The sequence below is a fragment of the Callorhinus ursinus genome, unplaced genomic scaffold, assembly GCF_003265705.2.
Source record: "Callorhinus ursinus isolate GAN/ISIS: 27379988/994484 unplaced genomic scaffold, GSC_fseal_2.0 scaffold12, whole genome shotgun sequence".
NCBI lineage: Eukaryota > Metazoa > Chordata > Mammalia > Carnivora > Otariidae > Callorhinus > Callorhinus ursinus.
In genome coordinates this window covers 16,143,431-16,166,623 of record NW_027397074.1, presented here as the reverse complement: position 1 = coordinate 16,166,623, position 23,193 = coordinate 16,143,431, and the positions used below count along the sequence as shown (strand labels likewise).

General features: G+C 41.1%; 1 long non-coding RNA gene across 1 annotated transcript in view; it reads right to left on the bottom strand.

Moving 5' to 3' along the window:
• The window catches only part of LOC112825153 (uncharacterized), a 322,912-nt gene that overhangs the window by 299,461 nt on the left and 258 nt on the right, over window positions 1–23,193 (bottom strand). Inside the window, exons 2-5 of the long non-coding RNA XR_012380197.1 lie at window positions 21,062–21,160; window positions 16,484–16,551; window positions 11,902–12,044; window positions 11,459–11,630 (exon numbers count right to left, since the gene is read on the bottom strand). This is a non-coding gene — a long non-coding RNA (uncharacterized lncRNA). The remainder of the gene's footprint in view (window positions 1–11,458; window positions 11,631–11,901; window positions 12,045–16,483; window positions 16,552–21,061; window positions 21,161–23,193) is intronic.

The window sequence follows — 23,193 nt, the reverse complement described above, 5'->3', positions numbered from 1 at the left end:
GCTCATTTCTAAGTCACCTCTCATCTCCAAGAGGCGAGCCTGGGCTCCTTTAGGTGGTAGCCTCAAGTTCCAAATGCAGCAAGAAAATGAGCCCCAGCAAGCAAGCACTTTTCAAGCTTCTGATTGGGTCATATTTGCTAATTTCCCAGTGGCCAAATCAAGTTCACACAGCCACTAGATTCAAGGTTGGAGAAATGAATTCCACTTTTTGATGGGAGATCTGCAGTGTCACATGACAGGAGGGAGGCGGATTTGTGGTTATTTTACAACTCACCACCACCAGCAGCCATACTGGGGGGTTTCCAGCGAGGAATTTCTGAATTAATCTATGCTTCAGAATCAATGCATCCTATGCAAGGTCACACAGAGGAAATTGGGGTACTTATATGCCAAACCCCAGGTCATTGGAGGCCCCCTGCAGGGTTGCTAATACCAGAGCAGCTATAATGGCTTAGTGTGCCTCAGACAAACTGATCCAGATACTGGCAGTCACGCCCAGAAGGAACGAGCTCTCGGGAGAATATGAGACCCTGTCTGTGAATGCTACATACAACACATATTCACCATTCAAAGAGATCTGAAGCATCCAAGGTGAACAGCTTCAGTCAGTTTGTTTCTAATTCCAACTCTGCTGTGTGTGAGGTTTCTGTTGCTGTTGTTGTTGTTGTTTGAATTCCTGAGACAATACAATGCCTGACAAGTGGCAAGTAATAGCCCTTATCTGGCATAGTTGTTTTCTGGGCCCCATTAGGCAGCCACTTACCAATTGGAAATGTCTGAGAATTTGAACTCAAAGTCAACTTGTTCAATGAATACTACACAGTGTTCAAAGATATCATTCCTCTTCACACAGAGAGGAATGAACTATAAGCTAGTGTAGTCTTAGCATCACACTGCATCTCTGCACCACATCAGTGAATAAGGATCAAGTCACTGGCAAATATTCTCTGAAATGGAATTGTCAGAAAAGAGTAGTGATAACATTACTTCAGGCACTTTGAATGAGGTGTTACCAAAGACTCAAATCCACAAGTATTTTAGTGATACTAAAAACATTACATTTTTGGTTAACAAAATATTTCTGTTTCATATAGTGAGAGGCAGTACTGTGTAGTGGTCAAGATTATAGACTCTGAAGTCAGATACTTGGGTTGGAATCCTGGCTGGGCCGCATGTCAGCTACCAGCTCAAACAATTCACTAAAGCTCTCAGTGTCTCCACTTTTTCATCTGTAAAAGGAGGATAAGAATATTGCCCATCCCAAAGAATTGTTGTAAGAATCAATACATATAATATTCTTAGAAGAATATGGGACAATATGATAAATGTTAGCTAACTTAGTGGGGAATTACCATTTCTATAAGACTGACTAGCGCTCTATTGGCTCGAGTTAACAAGAATTAATTGAAAATGGAAGGAAGCTGGAAACAGTTTACTGATTTGATTTAATTGTACCTAGATGTTAGTTAATACCTTGAGGAAATCAGACTCTAAAACTCAGAAGCAAGCAGTTGTGACTTCAGTTGATTCAAACTTTTCTCAATGACTGCTTTGTTTTTAAGTCTTTTTTAAAATTATTTATTTATCTGAAAAAGAGAGAGAGAGCACAAGCTGGGGGGACCAGCTGAGGGAGAAGCAGACTCCTCACTGAGCAGGGAGCCCAATGTGGGGCTTGATCCCAGGACCTGAGCCGAAGGCAGACGCTTAACTGACTGAGCCACCCAGGTGCCCCTCAATAACTTCTTGGTAAGCAATGAATTGTCCGTTGTACACAAACACCCATTTACAATACCCATGTCCACACCCACATATACATATATAAACAAATGTATTTGCACATACACACCTAAAAAGTGTTTCATAAAGTAGCACTCATTGTGATATTCTCTACTCTCTTTTATTTCAATGTATTAAAATATTGATAGTAATCTATCATTGATTTTGCCATCATTAATGGGTCATGACCTCACGTCTAAAAAAATTCTATATAACCAATCCTTTCAATGAGACAATTACATGGGAAAAATGTGTTCTCTTCCCATTTCTGGCTACTTTTCAGCCCAGTCCCGCCCTGTAGTACAAGGATTAAGCTCTCCTTAGTACAAAGGGAAACAGAGACTCTTAAAGACTTTCTCGAAGATTCCCAACTAGGCCAGACTACCTGGATCTCTGGCCCTGTCATCAGCTACTCTCCCTTCTCAGCACTTTCTTAAACATGAAGGATGTGAGGAATGAAGGCTTCTGCCTGGGAAAATAAAGACAACTCTATGACCTAAAGTTCTTCTGCCTATTGTGGACATGGGAGACATGAGGTTGTAGCAAGAAGGGGTCATTAAACCTCTGGAGAGCTGTGAAGAGCCTCTTTCCAGCCCTAGAACAGAAATTATGACTGCTGCCCTATCATCCAATTTGTGACCAAACAAGAAAAACACAGTACGGCATCTAATCTAATCCTTGACAATTAGACACATAACAAGATTTTAGGAATGGAAATTCTGTGGCAACAAGGTCAGGTTGAGTGTATATATATATATACATTTTTAGAGGTTTTTTATTTATTTATTTGACAGAGAGAGACACAGCAAGAGCAGGAACACAAGCAGGGGCAGTGGGAGAGGGAGAAGGAGACTCCCCGCAGAGCAGGGAGCGTGATGCGGGGCTCGATCCCGGGACCCTGGGATCATGACCTGAGCCGAAGGCAGACGCTTAACAACTGAGCCACCCAGGCGCCCCAGGTTGAGTGTATTTTTAGAAAATGGTGCTTATCTCCTACCACGAAATCACATAAACAACAGTCCACTTGGTTTTTCCTCTTTTTCTACTCGTGCCAACTGCACATCATTAAATTCTACCTTTAGTCGTGATTCACATTTCTTATAAAGTAGCTCTACTCCTTGATTTCTACACCTGGTAGGTTGAACTGGAGATGTGAGAATTTCACCACATGAAACAGTATCAAGTAAGAGTTCTAGAGATAGACGGAGGTGACTATATGATAGTGCAACCATGGGAGCATACTTAACGTCACTAACCTGTACACTTCAAAATGATTAAGATGGTAAATTTTATGTTATGTGTGTTTTACCACAAATAAAAAAGTAATTTTAAGAAGTATTACATAAAAAAAGGATTACATAGAAGTTTTTTTGAATTCAGGTTATATATTTAGACCCTCCTCCTACCTCACCCCCTCATTACTAAAAAAAAAAAAAAAGAAAGAAAAAAACACAAGCAAGTGTTACATTTTAGTTTGTTAGTCAAGAAATATTTAGTTAGCTATTTAAGTCTTTAAATCTAAATGTCATCCGTCACCACTTGCTAATGTTTGTGGTCGTGGAGAATAACCAGAGGAAATGGAAATACCCTCTTGATCTTACTCACTCAAAAGTTTCCACACATCCAACCACCCGTTCACTGAAAAAGTTCTTCATAATAAACATGTATCCATAAAAGACTGATGTTTTTGCTGATGCCAGAATTGACATATTAACTTAATCTTTGTGTCAAAACCTTATTGACTCACTCAAATTGAGCAGTCAAAAGTAATAAAGATATATTCAAAGAATTGTATAAATATGCTATTCCAAAAGATATGAAAATGGAGGACTTGTTTAAAGTTTCTGCTTGGCTACACCTTGCAAAATCAGGAAAACAAGGACATTTTATCTGGATGCCTCTATTGAATGAGGCCTTGAAGAAAACCAGGGGAGCAGTTCATTGAACACGTGTTTCTCATTGACCTTGGGAAGCATCCGTCCAGCATCTTTAACAAAAGAACACTGTGAATAAGTACACTCTCTCACTGTTGAATTTTGATGGCCTTATAAGCCACTAAAGCTTCACTTTCCTGGCTAATAGATCATCAGAATCTGTTTCTAATCGTTTTGTGGATAGCTTTGTTGTAGCTTCCAATTATAGTAGTATATACACTTCTCTCTCATGCTCACCTTATTATCCAAACCAAACATTCTACTTACTAAGAACAATCTTATTTCATGTCAAATTCACTTTCCAAAATCTTTTAAGTTTAACTTTTTATCACAACCCTTGAATAATGCATTTAATATCCCAGTCCTAATTCTGATCCTGAAATCTACCTCATTCAGAAAGCTTTGTAGCACTCTCATGCCCTGCCCTCCCACCACCCCTGCTGCCCCCGATTTTCCAAAATAATTGATTATATAGGAAATACAATATGATTGAAACACGCTTCAATTTTAAGGCTAACTATGCAAACGCCTGTTTTTCAATAAACAGGTCTGCTTAAGCTAACGGCATAAAGTAAAGCATATTTTGTGGCACTGTCCTAATCTAGAACTAAAAAGAAGTTTTAAACATAAACAGCAAGTCCAAGTTTCGGGTCAAAAAAATCTATTGTTCTGTATTCTACTGTGTAGTACACGAGCTATTCTGTAGTACATAACCCAAGAGTTGAAGAGGGGTAGTCAAATGTATCTAGAATTTCAAGAACAAACAGTACAGATAGCTCTGGCAAGATCACCTTTCATACAACTACCAAAGACCAAATTATATCAACAGCAAGACTTTTTTTTAATTGCCCAAAGAGATTCTGAAATTAACATAATGATCAAAAGATGAAGATTTATACAGACAGGCAGACCTTGCAGTACAAACCTCTGTATAAATAAGGAGATCTCAACCTTGAAGCCTTGAAGTCCTAAATCTATAAACAAGAAAGTGTTGCTCACCCAAAACGTAACTGGCATTTAATCTGCACTAAACAAAGAACTATCACACAGTGAAGAAGGGCAAAAGATAGCAAACACATTTCATACACTGGCCAACTCACATTTCTTTAATCTTTGGATACTTCTCCTCCTGACATCTTTAAGGCCCACATCCAGAAAACTCTTTCAAGTGACTCATGTATATCAAACTCTCATTATCACAGTCTAGTTGGCTTAATCTATGACTTCCAAGAACTATTACTTTTTCAATGCCCAACTCTAACCTTATTATTAACATCTCCTACCACTCAACTCAAGAAGAAGAAAAGACATGGGATCAGGAAAGTAAAAAGAGGAAGGCAGCAAGGAAACAAGGGGGAAACATGAGGAATCAATGGAAGGAAAAAAACAAGGAAAATCACGATTACAAAAGGGCAAAATACCTCATTCCATTCTTTTCCTTTTCCCCAGTTTACTAAATTCAGTAGAAAACCTTTCTATATTAACAGATAATGTTTGCTGAGCACCTATTATAAGCCAGGCATTGCTCTAAGCACTTTACCAATGTTATCTTATTTAATACAACAATTCAATGAGATAGATACTATTAATGTTCCATTTTACAGACAAAAAAGCCAAGGCACAGGGACCCAGATCACAGAGCTAGTACATACCAGATCCAGGATTCAACCCAAGCAATCTAGTTCTGGAGACCATATTTTTACCTAGTAAGTGATGTGCAAAAGAACATGTTACTGCATCTACTTGTGGGTTCCATATAATATTGATATGGGAAACAAAGGCGGAAGAAAAAAATATGAAATTTCCTTACTACCTACAGCCCACTAACAAATCCTTGAAACAGGCAGAGTGACATTACTCTAGGAACTCAGCTGCCTCAATATTAATACTTTGCTAACGGCAAAAGGCAAAATCCTAGCCCTACCCCCAGGATCCTGTGAGTCTACTTTACCATATAACAATTCCTTTAGAAACTTCCTTTATCTCTACCCCCCAAGATACATGCTGGCAATCATCCTCCAAGCATATGACCCACCGATACATATCTGAAGAGTCCCATAACCGAGTTTTTACTAAACAGTAATAAATGACCTTTTCCTAACAAATAGCTACCCCCCTCGGGATCCTGGAAAACTTGTTTCCAAAAATACCTGGGAGGCTTACACTACACCATCCTTAACCCCCTCCTAACTTGAAAGTCTATAATGGGCCCAGAGCAGCTCTTTCTGCCCACGGGTCCTGTCCCCTTGCTTTAATAAAACCACATTTTGCACCAAAGACTTCTCAAGAATTCTTTCTTGGTCATTGGCTTTGAACTCTAACATCTTCCCTACATCAATACTACTTTGTAATACTACAAACTAGGGGGAAGGGAGACTCTAGGGATTCATTCCTTCAATAAGCATTTATCATGAACAGACTCTAGCTTTAACTTCTTGAAAGGAACACAAAAAGGAACAAATCAGATTTCTAGCCTTCGATAAACTCAGTCTAGTGGAGGATATATTATTACAACACAATGAAAACAGTGCTTATAGAGCTTTGTCCAAACTCCTACTGGAGACATGGAATGACTAACTTCTTGGACAGTGAGGGGAAACTATCAAAGAGAGGTGATACAAAATCTAAGTTAGTTAGTTAGTTAGTTAGTTAGTTAGTTAGTTAGTTATTAGGTAGGCTCCACACTAGGCATGGAGCCCAACATGGGGCTTGAACGCACAACCCCGAGTTCAGACCTGAGCTGAAACCAAGAGTTAGACATTCAACCGACTGAGCCACCCAGGCACCCCCCATAATCTAAGTTTTTTAAAAGACAAACAGGAGTTTCCAGAAATAGGATGGAAGAAGTAAGTAGGTATCCATGTTTTCAATAATAATGAAGACTCGTTTATTAATAAAAAAAAAATGTTTTGGTGCACATAGCCCACACATGTGGGCTAAGTCCACAGAAGACATAAGAATAAATAAATTACAATTTCTTCTTTCAATAAATGTATCATCTAGAAGGGGAGATAACACACAAATGAATATCACAAGGCTATATGGTTTTTTTTGAATGCTCTAGGATTTGTAGAATATGCCCTTTAGATGATCTAAGAGCTTCTTAGAATGAATCCAAGAATTCTGGGGAACTGATGCCTATTCTGCTTCTATAAGCCTGAGTTCAGGAATGTGGCTGGATCAGCTGAACTATCCTCTGAGGGTAATGGATATGACTGAATTTTGCACTCTATAATTTTGAGACTGATGACCTGGAGCAAGGAAGGAAGTATCAGCATGTATCCAGACTAGACAATGTGTAGGCCCTCTCCAGCTTTATGCATAAACACTGAGCATGGAAAGGGACAACTTACACTTCTAGAAAGACTTGCAATCTGCACTCACAATTACATAATCCCTGGTTAGAGGAGGGCACTAGGAAACTCGTATCTTTGTACCAGATGCTGCTACTGATCTTGCCATCATTTATCCTGACTGCATTCCTAAGTGCAATGTGTTTGATTTACTCAAAAAATGTCTCTGTCTTGTCTTTCCATCAATCCAAGCCTGCTAATGAAATTTTCCAGTATAACAGTTGACCAAAAAGTTGAACAAATTATACAGGAATTCAGAAGAGGAGGCAACTGTTGAATAAAAAACCAAACAGTTCTGGGGAGAAGGAGCACTGAAATTATGACTAACTGAATCAATCACCAAATAATCAAGATTTATGTCTGATTTACCCCCTTACTGACTGATATATTCACTCAATAAATAAGTAAATAGAGTAAATAAAATAGTAGAGTCTAGCCCTGCTGGCCATGGATACTTCCTGCCCTTTACAAGGACTAATTTTACAGTTTATTTATAAAGAGAATGTTTTTAATTCCCTTATTCCCATGTTCTTATAGGTATTTACGATACTAACCAAGTATGTTAACAATAACAATAAACATCTATTGTGTAGTTCCTTATAATTTATATGGTATTTTGTGAGATTATTGTCTCATTTGATTACCTCAGTAGCCCTGTGAAATATTAGTTAAGTTTAGCGACTTGTCTCTTAAATTCCACATATGAGTGAAATCATATGATGATTGTCTTTCTCTGATTGAGTTATTTCACTTAGCTTAATACCTTCTAGTTCCATCCACATCGTTGAGCATAGGAGAAGGGAGGGAAAAATAAAACAATTTGAAATCAGAGAGGGAGACTCTTAATCATAGGAAACAAACTGAGGCTTGTTGGAGGGGGGTGGGTTGGGGGAGGGGGTAACTGGGTGATGGGCATTAAGGAGGGCAGGTGATATAATGAGCACTAGGAGTTACAATGATGAACCACTGACCTCCACTTCTGAAACTAATAATACACTATCTGTTAATTAATTGAATTTAAAGAATTTTTTTTTTAAAACCCCCAGGCCACACAGCTAGTAAGTAGATGAGGCAGCTTTTCTCTGTTATCCCACCCTTGAGTCCTAGTTCCTGACTTTGGGAACTCTTGAATCATTAACTCATAAATCATTAACCTCCTCTCCTTTCTCTGAAAATTGCCCCTCCTCTCTTATTCTGGTAGGTATACCCAGCCACGGGCAGCCATGTTGTACCACATAACATCTCCACTCAGGCCCTAGTTAATTGGACCTCAGGTATACACTGCACCGAGCCAGAAAATCAGATTCTCTAAAGGAAGACTTTGGGAATTGAAACCAAGATACAGAGAGTTTGTGTCTCCACCTGTCAGAAAATAAAGTATGTAAATTTAGGAGCTATGAGGGGCCATGTTCCACTTTGAGAACAAATGTCAGATGAGTCTACAGAGAGAGGGATGAAATAGAAGCACAAAGAGAATCAAGGAACAGACACAAAGAGAGTAGCCAGTGGTTCTGCCGTCCCTGTTCCAGTCCTATGAGACCTACCTGTATTCTTAGTGCTGTATCCCATTTCCCTTCATCTCACTTGAGTTGGTTTCCATTACTTAAAACCAGGGTCTTAAATAGTAATATTGCAGAATCTGCAGAAGGCCAATTAATAGCCCATTCACTAGGATATAATGGCCAAAAGAAAGAAAAGGAAGGAAGAAAAAGGAGGAGAATGGGAAGACAGCAGGGAGGTGGGAAAGAAGGAGAAACGGAGGCAAAGGGAGGGAGGAAGGGGAAGAGGAAGGAGGAAGGAGGAACAGATGGAGGGAGGGGTAAGAGGAGAGGTTATTTTCCATATGTGCTATCTATAGCCACAATCCCTCAAGCCTCCCATTCTGTTCCACAGTAGGAAAGGGAATAGATTCATGGCCTGGGTCTGCAGCTATGTGCATGTGCCCAAGAACAATGAAGCTGGTGGGAAACCAACCAACAAACATTTCCAGACTAATCATAACAGCGCTTCGGGAAAAGGAACCTGGTGAATGGGTTTGGGAGTGGGGGATGGAAGCTGGGGGGGATAGATAAGAGAGATCAGTTGGAAATGGGGAAGGAACCTTAGCAAAGAAAAGCCTGTACAAATAGAAGGGGGAACATGGTACGGAAAATGCTAAGAAAGAAGACTGGATGGCCCTTAGCATCCAAATGGCCGTGCGGGATAAAGGAGGAAAGCAGGAGTCAAAGGTAACTGTCCCAGGTCTGGGGCCTGGGGGACTTCAAGAGTCAGACCAGTAACTCCATCTGCAAGCAGGAGGAGCACTAGGTTAAGGGGCCAGAGCTCATGCGTACACAAGGCGTCGGCCTCGCCCCTGTGGGGACATCTATCAGTCCAGGAGAAAAGACGATCCAGCAGCCGCAGATATGGCAGTTGCTCATCAGGGCTCACAGTTGACACAAGCTCTCTTAGGCAGAGTTTTACAGGGAGAGAGAAAGAAGGGCAAGCAAAGCCTGGGGGAGGAGCCACATTTGGGAATGGACAGATGGCGAAAATATGACTAAAAAACCCCAGAGAAAGCAAAGGAAATCAGGATAGCACAGTGCCAGGGACACTAAGGGAGGAGAAAAGAGTGCAGGAGGGGGTAGCCCGCATTTTTAAACACCTCCGAGAGGTTAGGAAAAAAATTGAGAATTTGAGACTAGCCATCAAAATTCACCTTAAGAAGTCACTGAGCACTTCCAGTGGCTGATGAGAGAGAATATGAAATGACAAAGGTCCCAGGGGTAAGGAGGTAGGTCCCAGGGGTAAGGAGGTAGGTCCCAGGGTAAGGAGGTAGGTCCCAGGGGTAAGGAGGTAGGACTCGTGAGGAGAATGAGATCTGCCAAGTGTGTTTGGGGGGAAGAGAAGCAGAGAGGAGAGGCCTGGTCACAAGTGTTTCCTCTTCTCTTTCATTTGTGTTTGGGCGGTGGGTTTGGGGTGTCATTGCTGTCATTGTTTTGAATATTGAACCACCTGACTGTAGGGAGCGGGGAAGGGACCAGTGACCCCAGAGATTGAAAATGCATAAAAGGGAGTAAAATTGGTAGGAATAAGATCCTGGAAGGGACAAAGAGCACAAGGGTTCCTGAGGAGGAGAATCGGATTTGGAGAGGGAGACAGTTAAGCGAGCATGAGGTCTTCCAGCCTCTGAAAAATCACAGGAGAGGCCTCCCGAGAGAAAGGACGAGGCCAGCATGTGAAGTCACAATCCACAGCACAGGCCTAGTAGTCAGCCCGGAACAAATGTTCGTCGAATGAATAAATGATTCTGCTACTGCAATATGGATGTGTGACCGGAGCCACAGATGTGTTTGTCGCTGAAGGTTCTTAAAATTTAGTTCAGAGAAGAGAGAGCATTCTATAACCAGGGGCCCTAAAGAGAGCCAGAAATAACAGTAAGTTCCACTTGCCTTGAACATCAGGAAGAGAAATGCAATTATGTGTCATACCCAAGTTAATTCAGCCACACCTGTATACTTGGAAGCCACAGCATCAGCAGAATAATTTGCCATTATGAAAAGCAAAGTACTATAAACAGAGAGCATTTTCATTTCCTTAAAGGAAACTCCATGACACCCTTCCACGTGGCCTGCCTCTAATGTCCCCTTTTGCCCATGAAATGACTTAGTGCCCTCCAGCACCAACATTCTGAGGGCAGCGTGCAGCCCGTTTCCAGTGACCAGGCAAAGAAGGAAAGTCAGTACATGACCAAGGCAGAGCAAAGATGATCACACATTCAGAATCAAAACTGAGAGCTGCAAATGACTAATGATCATAACCGAGTGTACCCTTCAGCAGAAAACAGAACAAAACATGCTCAGTGCGATGTCAAAAAAAAAAAAAAAAAAAAAAAAAGTATGCACGATGTAAAAAAAAAAAAAAAAAAAAAAAGCTGGTACGCACGATGTAAATAAAATGTCAAGTAACTAAAAAGAAAAAGAGCTTAGTCATTTTTGGAAAATTGGAATGTTACTTGCTGCCATTTATCGATGCCCTTGAAGGGAACTGTGCTAAATAACCTAGGCCTGCAGAAGCAAATGATTTAGGGGCCTCAGACCCTTGTTGTCTTTCTAAGAACTAATGCAAGGGTTCTTAAATTCCCTGTGCCATCGACCTCTTTGGCATTCTGGTGAAGCCCATGGGCCCCTTCTCAGAATAAAATTGATAAATGCGTAAGTAAGTTTACAAAAGCAACCGAAATTGAATTACAATTGAGTTTCAGTTTGGGTTTCATAAAAATAGAGAATTTTTGCTGCGAACCTGAATTCACAGACTCCAGGTTAAGAACCCTTGGTTGTCCCTTTTATAAATAGAACACATATAATTGGTGTTCACCAACTGCAATTATTACCAAAATAAACACAAGCTTTTTACCTTCTAGAACTATTTGGACGTCAATGAGTGATCAGACAGCAAAGACCCACAACTGTGACTGCAGCCAGCACAGGAAAGATTGAAGTCCACAGATGCAGAGAATCTCTGATACCCTCTGACAAGCAACATCCGAGAAATTCACTTTACCACTAAACCGGCTCCTGGAAGGGCCCTGAAGAAGGATGAGCACAGTGGTGTTCTTTCAGGTATTCCAGCCTCACATGATTTACTCTCTGTGTCCCGAAAACCCATAATTTGCATATGACAATCTTAACTATCCAAGATCATGTTGCTAAGTATATTTCTCTCTGCAATATTTTGATTAAAATTCTAAGAGAAGAAAGGTTCATTTCACCAAAATTCTAAGTTAGGCATTGTTCATTAAAATATTTTAAAATGCATGCTAATTGTAGTGTTTATAATAATATACATGAAATACTTACAAAGCAAAGCCACAGAAGTACAGATTTCTTTTTATTTACTTGGTTGGTTGATTGTTGTTGGTATTGGGTTGTCTTTATCGCAAAGGTTAGGAGCAACCACTTTAACTAATACGGTATCTCAGCAAAAGTGGGCAACTGATGATCTATGAGACAGGAAATAACCATAAAAGAAGAAATAATCAGTAATAGGTGAGGATTTTCATGGCATTACTCAAGCCAAGAATCTGTTATTTTCCCACCTAAAACCAAGTGTATCAATTTCCTAGAGCTGCCATGACAAGTTACCATAGGACTGGTGGCATAAAAAAACAAAAATTTATTATCTCACAGTTCTGGAGGCCAGAAGGTGAAAATCAAGGTTTCAATAGGATCGGCTCCCTCTGGAAGCTCTGAGGAAGAACCTGTTCCAGGCCTTTCTCACAGCAACCCTTGGCATCCCTTCACTTGGGTCTGCATAACATCCCTTTGCTTGGGTCTGCTTCTGTCTTCATCTGGCCTTTTTCTCCGTGTCTCTAAACCATTCTCTTACAAGGACACAGGTTATTGGATTTAGAGCCCACCCTAAATCCAGGATGATCTCATCTCAAGATCCTTAATTACATCGGCAAAGACCCACTTTCCAAAGAAGTTCACATTCGCAGGGGACTCACAGGGCTGAGGGCTGGGATATATCTTTCAGGGGGACACCAATTCAACTTACTACATCAGAGAATCTTAAAATTTCATACATGCTAGCTACTGAGGCTTTTGGTGGATGATGACAGGAAATACACAAAGTATAAAGCATTTTTTTCCTTACACACAGTCTCAGTAGATACTTCTGTATTTTTAAAAAACTGCACATCATAAATTCTTAGCACTGCAGATCTGAACAATAAACACAGGGAGTATATGTAGCTACAGAACTGAAATAGAGTTGGTGCAGACTGTGTAGTTGAAACAGAAAGTTAAGATATTTTAGGGACTTAACTTTGAGAAATTATAGACACAAACCAGAAACTCCCGGTAATCATCTCTGAAATGAGCTGTGCCCAGGCCAGTCCTGGAAGGTGTGGGCTAGTGTAGGATGGAAAAACAGGATGAAGACAGATGTCTCCTTAGTCACTGCTGCCTAAGGGTGTTCCTCGTTCTTGAAGGAAATAGGCTGAGTATCACCCACCCCATGTTGGAGCTATGACTGAATTGTTTAAGATATGCTGTCTATATTTGTTCTCAAATTAGCACTTTGTGAGTTTTCAAAAATTTATAGTTCATCTAGTGGTATGTAGCCAACTCTGCTAAACTAAGACTTTTATGTTTACATAAAGTCATAAAAAAGTGGGGAAAAAGACTCTTAATGAGGTACTAAGAAAAATGGTATCTGAGCTGGGTAGACCAACTTATACTTGCATTCAGAAAAGGGAGACTGCTTGATGCCCAAATATGGAAATTCTTATTTGGATTCAACACCCTTTATATATCCTAAGACTTTGAAAGCTAGGTGCCAAGGCATGGTGATATGGCCTTTGTCCACATATATAACTTCATGAATATTTTCCATGTCTTCAAAATAGAAAGAATACTGTCACCTAAACCTAGAAGTATGCATTCAAAGGTGTAAATATTTTACCAATTTGTTCACCTACTTATTGATACTATACAGTCCTTGGTAGATTTACAGTCCTTAGACTTACTCAACAGATTAACCCCACCTTTCCAGAAAGGACCCAGGGGAACAATGTCTTCCAAATTATTGTAATTACTACCTTTAAGTAGTCAATCCAATCAATCCATCAGTCAGTATTTATTGAGCACCTACTGAATGCCAGTAACTGTTCTCCAGCAATATAGTAACACAGTAATGAAGAAGAAACGGTCCCTGGCCTTCAACAAGTTTACACTCCAGTGGGAAAAGAAACACATAAATATATCAATAAAGAGTTAGATACTTTCAGGTGATATGTACCATGAGGAAAATAAAACTATGTAATGCGACATACAGTGCTTACCTGAACGGTGGTGGATGGGAGAGCTAATCGGAGCTAAGGTCATTAAAGGCAACAAGAAGAAAAGCTGAGCTGAGACCAGAACAATGAGGCAGTCACTTGTAGCTCTGAGCTAAGACCTTTCCAAGCAGAAGCCATAGTAACTACAACATACAAACATCCCACAATGGGAAAAAATGCTCAAGGTTAGTGTATGAAGTCATTACTTGAACGCTATCAGCTACAATCCAGTGGACAGGGAGGGACTGAAGACAGGGAAAAGGAAGAAGATAATTGGAGGAGTGGTCTTTATGCAGGTAGCATGGGGTGGGATCCAGAGCATACCTGTGGAAAATGGCCTCAAGGGCAAAAAGACCCGGCAGAGTGTGTGAGGATGAATATGGTGGGCTCTTAGAACTGGAGGTAGGAAAATTAGATCATGGTGACTTCATAACATCTGACTGAGTGGGGAAGAGAAGTGGAGATTTAAGGAGTCATTTCAGAGAGTTAGGCATTGACTACGCTTGCCAGGTACAGTAGGATGTCACTTAGTGTAATGTGCCATGTGTGGTCATGGTTTTGAAATGACTCCAGCCGGCACAACTGTGTGATTTTCTCCAGCAACACTTAGCTGCTTTGAGTGGAGGTGCAAAGTAGGCAGTTAGCTGGGGGAAACCAAGGTTGAGATTTTGCCAGATAAGGGAAATGCACAAAGAGATACCCAAGGAAATCAAAAAGCATTTGCAAGAAAAGAGTCATAGTAGTATATGGAATCTCAGTTGGGTAAGAGAAGGGAAAAGATGGGGGAAGCAAGAGCAAGTGACAAATAGAAAAATAAATAAGAGCAGGAAATGAAGTTAGAAGCCAGCAAGGGTGGGACAGACTAGGTGAATGGACTGGATGGAGGTCATGATGAGAAAATGAGAGTTGTGAAATGAAAGTGTGGCAATTATTAGTTATGAAAAGGTGGATATGCTTGACTATGAGTGGTTTCTCGGGAAGGAGGGTGGGTCAGTATAAAAGACTGACTTTATGGGACACCTGGGTGGCTCAGTCGGTTAAGCATCTGCCTTTGCCTCAGGTCATGATCCCAGGGTCCTAGGATCGAGTCCCACATTGGGCTCCTTGCTCAGCAGGGAGCCTGCCTCTCTCTCTGCCTGCCACTGCCACTCCCCCTGCTTATTCTCTCTCTCTCTCTCTCTCTCTCTCTCTCCCCCCCACCCCCACCCAACAAATAAATAAATAAGATCTTTTTAAAAAAAAAACTGACTTTATGACAAACATTTTGTTTAGAAATGCCATTAAAATAGTTTTTATACCATTCTTTGTATGATTGAAGCACACTAAACATAATGTTTCTTGTCATAATAGGGCTATTAATATAAAGATCAACATATTATGACATATATGGTAATTCCCTTAGCATTTCCTGATTGTTTTGTTCCTACAAAAAGTATCCCAGACAGTTGTACTTGGAGCCCTTGAGGCTGTTTTTTAGAGTTTTCCTGTCTCTTCCTTTTTCCCTTTCAGGCATAGTAGCCTCGAACCTGGACTTCTTAGAATTCACTAAAATGTCCCTGAGTGAGGAGGTCTGTCATGAGCACGCTATGAAGGCGCACACACGAGTTGTGTCTTTCCACAGTGTCAGCTGTGTTCAATTGTAAAGCAAAGTTAAATCACAATTATAAAGCAGGTTCAGGATTCCAGATTCAATGACATCTCACCATGTGATTAAACTTGGCTTCTCACACAGCACACGGAGCAGGACAGAAGACAAACCCCAAACACACAAGATAACAGAAGGGTGCAGGAAGTTAATGAACCACATGCAAAGTCAGTCTGTGGGCACACAGCTAAGATGAGACCTCGGTCGGGTCTGGGTCAGCTCTTGGCACTGACCGCTTCTGATGTTCAAGCAGCGAAGAATCCTGGTTCTGTTTGGAGATCCATCAGGCAGAGCCTTCAGCCGCAGTTGCCTTTTTAAAGTGGTCAAACATAGAGGGGTCATGTCTGAAGAGTCTGACAGTTTGCTACCCAAATCCTCTCCTTTCTAAAGGGATTTAATGGATCTCAGGCCCCCGCAGACCTCCTCTGGTTCTGCTCATTATCCCAGTTCTGGGGTGTCAGCTGACACTGGTCCTGGGGATATCTCCTAGCTACAATACGTAAATTGCTTGCGTCATTGCTTGACACAGGCCCCTGCTTGACATGAGAGACTCCATTTTGCTCTCTACAGAGTCCTAATGGCGCTACAGTTAAAGTCAATGAACTTGACTGAATCTTTTTGGGTTTCTTAGGTGACCTTTACTTGGCTTCCTTCCTTCCCTCTGGTCAAATAAGGTTTTATTCTTTGAAGGGGAGAAGGGCACCAGGATTGAAAGATGTCAATCTCTCCAAAAAATAATAAGGCTTTATTTCTAGCAAGTGGATTTTGACAAGATTTGACAAACTTCTCTATTTAAATTTCTAGTATTTAATTAAAATATATCTCTTGCTTTCTTCTTAAGGAATAGCCATTAAGATAGGAATGGCCCTGGATTTAAGTTCAAAGTTAAAATAGTTCTGATCTAGGGTTTTAAGTAATTCATATTTGAATGACATAAAAAATTATAACCTACCCCTCCACCGCCTCCAAGTATGCTTTTCCGTGTGGTCTTCCTCATGTATCAAATCCATTAGGTAATCACTGCTTTACAAAATGCAAGAAAGCACAAATTAAGAATATTCCAAATAGCCACTAGCCCCACCAAATCAGAGATCTACCTAAAGGGGACCAGGAGAACAAGGTATTTTGTTTCCCTCCACCTCATTTTTTTTTTTTAATGATTCTAAATATTTTTTTTACTTAGGCCATTTGAAAGCATCTGTCCAACAGCCCTTTTTCCTGCAATCGTTATATAAAAACACAGGGGACTGTTTTGACGAATCCAAACCCTTTCAGTGCCTCCTGTATGGTCCCCAAACGCAAAGAGGGTAGGCTCTCCTTCGTTTTCTATAATGAATGCTGGACATCCTCCCACAGCCTGTTTACAAGTGCTAACTGCTGGGACTTAGTGAGATATCTCACTACAAATTTGCTTTCAGAAAAAAGACACAGAACTCCATTACATTTTCACAAAATGCTACTGCAGACATAGGAGATACAGAGCTGGGAGGAAAGTAATTAAATGAAAAGGTTATAGCTGAAAAAGAAGTCTGGGGAGGGTGAAGCAGAACCCCGGGAATAGCAAGAGATAAGGAGCCAGAGGCATTGGCCTTTTCTGAACGATTTTAGCACAAAAATGTTTGGCAATCAACAGAGCCAGTTACTTGAGCTTTCCGCTTCCGCTGGTGAAGAGGTTTAATCACATCCATACAGTTTTTACATGAATGTTTTCAAAGATCTTCAATTTCTACATATTTCTCTATGGGTTTCTACCAATGCATTATTTTTCCTTTGAAATACTCATCCATTCATTCATTCATTCATTCATTCAACAATATTTATGGAGACCCTGCTCTGTGCCAGTCACCATTCTAGGTGTTACATACACAGCAGACCACAAACGGCACAAAAATTTTTTGTCCCCATGGCCCCAGCAATCCAGGGGAAAGACAAACAATAAACATAGTGAATCATTCAATTATAATGCAGTAGAAAGTAGTGAGAGCTATGGAAACGAAGCAGAGAAAGGGGGGGATCAAGGAAAGGGAGCTGGGCTGGGCATGTAGGGACGTAAATTCAAATAGGCCTGCCTTGACTGCTCTTTCTGAATGATCTCTAAGTTGCATTGTTAAGTGAAAAAAAGCAAGGCGTAGAATGTAACTAGGAGGCTGCCACTTGGATTTTTTTAAGACTAAATAGACATGTTTTCATATGCATAGTTTGTCTATGAAAGGAATCCAATAAATCATCAACAGGGTTGCCTCCGGGCAGGAGAACTCAATGTCTGGGGGGAAATGCTTCCTTATGCACTGCTTTAAAATCTTGAATTTCGCACCTGTGCATCAATTTTTCAAATATTTTAATTAATCCTTTCAAATGAAGTTTTACATACCCAAAAACAATCTACAGTAGTGAAATCAATTGTTTGGCAAATAATCTATACATATAAAACAAATCATCTGTGTTTGGCATTTCCTCACCAGCATGATAAAGTTTTATAGTTATTTTTCAGGCAAGTCAAGGAAGAAAAATAACTCTTAGCAAGTAACTGATCTTTATAAACAGTCAAAAGTATGCAGGAAAAAAAATGGCCTCATACTTTCATTATTCTTGTTCTTTTCCTCCTGCGAGCTGCTTTACACTCATTTCATTGCAAATTCTGTTTGAACAGAACAATGGATTAAGCTACACTCACCCTTTTCTTTGTTTTTCTTTTTCTTTTTTTTTTTTTGTCTCCTCCTCAGTATATGACAATTCAACAGTTCAACTAACCTTCCTCACTGGCATCAGGCACAGATTAGCTCGCCGTACTGGATTGACCTTTACCAATATCTCCAGTACTAACAGGAGCCACCACCCACTGTTGAAACATGACTCTCCCAGCAACTTGACAATCAGCTTCTTTACCAGGAGGCTGAGATACAGCTTATTTTCAGTTTTTGAATTACCAAAACAATATCTCCTTTAATTTATCAAAACATGTATCATTTATCAAAAATTGCATTTACCAAAACATTAACTCCACTTCAATATTTCTTCATCTCTTCAGGCTTTGATGATCTTGTTCTTTAAAAAAAAAAATATATATATATATATATATATATATAATTTAGAGAGAGAGAGTGTTTGTGCTAGTGGGGGGAGAGGGACAAGCAAACTCTGAGCTGAGCACAGAGCCCAAGGCAGGGCTCGAGCCCAGGACCCTGAGATCATGACCTGAGCCGAAATCAAGAGTTGGATGCTCAACCAACTGAGCCACCCAGGCGCCCCTGAAGATCTTGTTCTTTGATAGTATCATGGCCAAGTGACCTCCTCTGAGATTAGCAGGTGTGGCCTGGGCCACATCCAGATTTCTCTTGGGGAAATCTGCCAAAGCACCACAGATCTTGCAACTCAGAGAGTCAGAGACTCAGACAAAGTGGACAGGGATTCCTTCCCCATTTCCAAATCCCAGAAGTAACTGCCCTTTACCTCTAGTCGGTGACTTTTTTTTAAGATTTTATTTATTTATTTGACAGAGATAGCAAGAGCAGGAACACAAGCAGGGGGAGTGGGAGAGGGAGAAGCAGGCTTCCCACCCAGCAGGGAGCCCGATGTGGGGCTCGATTCCAGGACCCTGGGATCATGACCTGAGCCGAAGGCAGACGCTTAGCGACTGCGCCACCCAGGTGCCTCTAGTCAGTGACTTTTTAAAGAACATCTCACACACTCAACTCTTCCACTTTTACCTTCTCTTGAATTTCTAGTGACAGAATTAGGGTCTTTAGGGCATGTTTTATTTTTAAATTCTTTATTATCATTCCTGACATCATCACCTAGCCCAGTTTCCAATATTGTCAGTGTCTGGCATATTTTCCCATCAGAGCTTTTTTGGGTAACAGGTGGGTGGCTAAATGTTGTTGGGTTTTGCTTCCTGTTCTTTGTTGGCAGGAATCCTAGAGATTGGTACAGTAAATAAATTCAGGTCATGAACCTGGTTTTGGCCCTTTGCAGTTTCATGCTTTGGAGGGGAGAGAAGGTGGCTCTATTAGCCCAGGAGAGCAGGAAAGAAGTAGAAAAAGAAGTTGGTTGGAACAAGAAATTAAATTTCCAAATCTACCAAAAAGTAGCTGAGAAACCTCAGCCAGAGATTATTCACTCATGTCCCAAATCTGCTACCAAAAAAAAAAAAAAAATAGTTTTTCCCCCAAACAAATATTACCCTCATTCTGGCTGCACAGAGTGATGAAGCCACCTTAGGAGGCAGTCTGACTGGAGAAGCGAGACTGAGCAGATGCCCTTCTCATCCCACCCAGTCCCACTTCGTTAGGCAGGACGGTATAGATAACACACAATTACCCACACGAGGAACTCAAAAGCCCAGGGTGGAGAACCCTCTTCAGGTGTAGAGTTCCAACAACTTCAGAAATCTGTTCCTTCTCACTTCCTCACCCTCCTTTGTCTTGACTGGCTTCTTTCTCAGGCTCACTCTCTCCTCACAATGCCCTAGGTTTACCTTCAAGCAGCTCCACAACCTTCTGTAAAGAACATGCTTCCAGTGCTGGCTTTGGCAGCACGTATACCAAAAAAAAAAAAAAAAAAAGAACATGCTTCCTTCTGAGTTGTTCCAGGAAAGATACCTATTGGCCAGGCCTAGGTCACATGTCATCACTGAACCAATCACTGTGGACAAGGCTGTGTGCTTTGATTGGCCAGGTCTAGGTCATATGTCTATTTCTGAAACTGACACCACCCAACCCCCCTCCCAGTGCTGTCACTTCCACCTGAACCACAGGGACTGAGATTGTGCAAGGGTGTGTTTCAAAGGAAAATAAAGATATGATTAGCATAAAGAGAAATGGATTCTGCAAGGGTAGGACAAGAGGAAGTCACTGGATCACCAAGAGGCCTCACTTCCTGGTTCATGGGGGTCTATTTGAGAGTGAGCCCCTCCTCAAATGTTGTGCCCTAGGCTCCCCACTCATCTCACCATAGTCCTGACCTTGGATGCTAGGTAAGCAAAAGACAAAATACTCATTATACCCATATTCAAAAATATCTCCCAGAGTGCCTGAAATCCATCCCCCTCTCCGTTAGAGATTTATTTCTTTGGATAAGCCAGACATCTCCAGAAATCCCTCAGTTTTGTTTTGTTTTTCAAAAACACCTAGAGGGCAAATGTTTAAGTCAACTAGAGTTTCCCAAATACATGCTAACTATAGACTATCAAGTTAGTCACCTCTAGAGCCAGCCCCCTTGATAATATGTGATGCACTGTAAGGAAAGGCCTTGGGGAAGAGGGAGGAGTGGTCGAGACCGGCACAGAAAACAGCCCCTTAAGAGGAGAAAAATGACAAAGAAAAGGAGATACAAGGTTAAAGGCATACTTTCATTCAATCATTTAATACTGGCACTAGGCCTACTTCATCAGTTTTCCCAAGTTCTGCCACATAGAGAAATGGAGAGAGCAGGCTGGCAAGGGAGGACATGGGGGAAGAGACTCAGGGCAGAGTAAACGTGGACATTTCTAAACAGGAATGTTTGGGTGTGCGAAACATCTGGGAAAGCTTACCTGGAGTTCTGATGATAAGCTTTCAGGAGAAGGATGAATTCTGCCAACAGCAAAGCCTTGGGTCTTCAGGTTGCTGGCATCTTTGAAAGTTTAATTTTCCTGACAATAAGGGTTTAAGGAAAGACTAGAAGAGTTATGAATTTTGTGTCCCTCCTAGGACCAAAGGAAAAATCCAATCTTTAAACCGCAAGATAAATAAGTCAAGCACCTCTTAAGTTTAGTACTAATAAAGACAATTTCTTCTATCCTTCATATTCTAGTAATTTCATCTTCCCTTTCTGGGACTCTGGTTGCCTTTGGCAAAGAAAAGAGCTTACATAACTGAAATATATCTGCTTCTCATAAAAATTGGGTTTTTAAAATTTTTTGCCCACCTGAAAATAAGTATAAAAGCAATGATTCTGTTATTAGTTGGAGGCTGCATTTGGGAATATGATTGGCCATATGTCAACTCATTATGGATCCAAACACCACTCAGAAACCAGAGTGACCTGGTCCATAGACCCAGCTACATGCTCCTGATGGCAGATATGTCACCATGGTGTCAGTGGTGGATGGCTAGATGCCAGCGACCTTGGGATCTGATAACTCACTCCCCCATTGATAGAGCAGACTTCTGCATCAAATGGCTTCCTCAGGACGTGTCTCCAGGGAAAGAATGTGATGGCTAGAACGTTCGGTGCCCTCAGCAACTGTATTTTCACAGTAATTATTTCCTTTATATTCCACTGACAACTAACAGATCAGCATTCTGGTTGTAAGTGTCAAGTTCAGTGTGCTAAGAATCAAGTTTCTGTGCCCACAAGGCTTAAAGCCAGATGCTAGCCCAGGAGCAAGTCACCCAAACCCTGTTGCTCAACCATGAGTCCTCTAAGGCACACACCAGGAGGCCTTCTTTCCTAGTTGCACCCCTTTCTCCCACCTTGTCAGTCTTCAAGCTGGAAAAATTGATGCTGTAACATCAATGAATACCTTTTTAAGTTCTTCCTTGTCCAAAGAATACTATCAGATGAACATTTTACAAAATATAATTGACAGTAGGTTTATTAATGAGTGCTATAAATACTGAGTACCTATTATAAGCAAAGCACTGTGCTAGGTGTGGTGGAGAATCCCAGGCTGAAAAGGATAGGGTGTCAGCCCCCGAGCTTGCTGTCCAGGAGAGGACATATAGACACAATAACTTTCTCAAGAGGCAAGCCGTCCTAACTGCTGTATTGGAAGTATCAACTACACTGTACGGAGAAAGGAAAGTTTAATTGCAAGGAGAGGCTCAGAGAAGTCTTCTTGGAAGATGTGAGGTCTGAGCTAACACCACAAGATACTCTGGGGAGAGCTGCAATTCAGGCAAAGGAAGGGTTGGCTCAAAAGTGCTGGGAACAGGCCTCCATGTGGCTGAACATCTGGGTCTTGGCAAGTATGCCATGGAACTTAAGACCTGATGGCTGGGCAAGAGCCAGACTGGGAGGACTCCAGGTTCTACACTGCAGAGTTTGAGAGGGCAGAGGTGCTTTGCCCCATAGGTTATCAGGATGAATTAAATCTCTAAACCCCTTATAGCTATAGCTTTTGAGCTTCTCCTATACAGAAAGACATATCAATCCAATTGCATAATTATATATACTGTTATTCAATATTATATAGATATATATCAACAATAAGGTATCCGCGTCATTATCCCTGCCTTTCGTTTGGCTTCTTTTGATTTAATCTACCTAAATTAAAATCTCCAAATTCAAGATCACCTGTTATGGGGCCCAGGAGAACCCCAGGCTTCCAGACAGAGGGAGAAAGATGTCAACCTCTTAGGCTGAACTGAGACAAAATGGCAACCGGAGAAATGCCTCGAAGCCTAGACCAGGTAGTGTCTTCTCAGCCACTCAGAGCTGTCTGACTCCTTCAAGAGAGGGATCCTCCCCAGCCTCTCTAAAATTCCATCTGCCTGGAATGCACAGATTCCAAGGACTCTGGGGAAAAACCCTTGAAAACTCCCGCAGGCTGATACCATTCAACAACATCTGCAGCAACCGTCGCGGTAGAGCACCGGAAGTTTTGGTTCTTCCAGTTGCCCGGGATTCCCAGTTTGAACTCTTCCGGAAAACGCTTTCTTCACCGCTCATCTTGCGAAATCT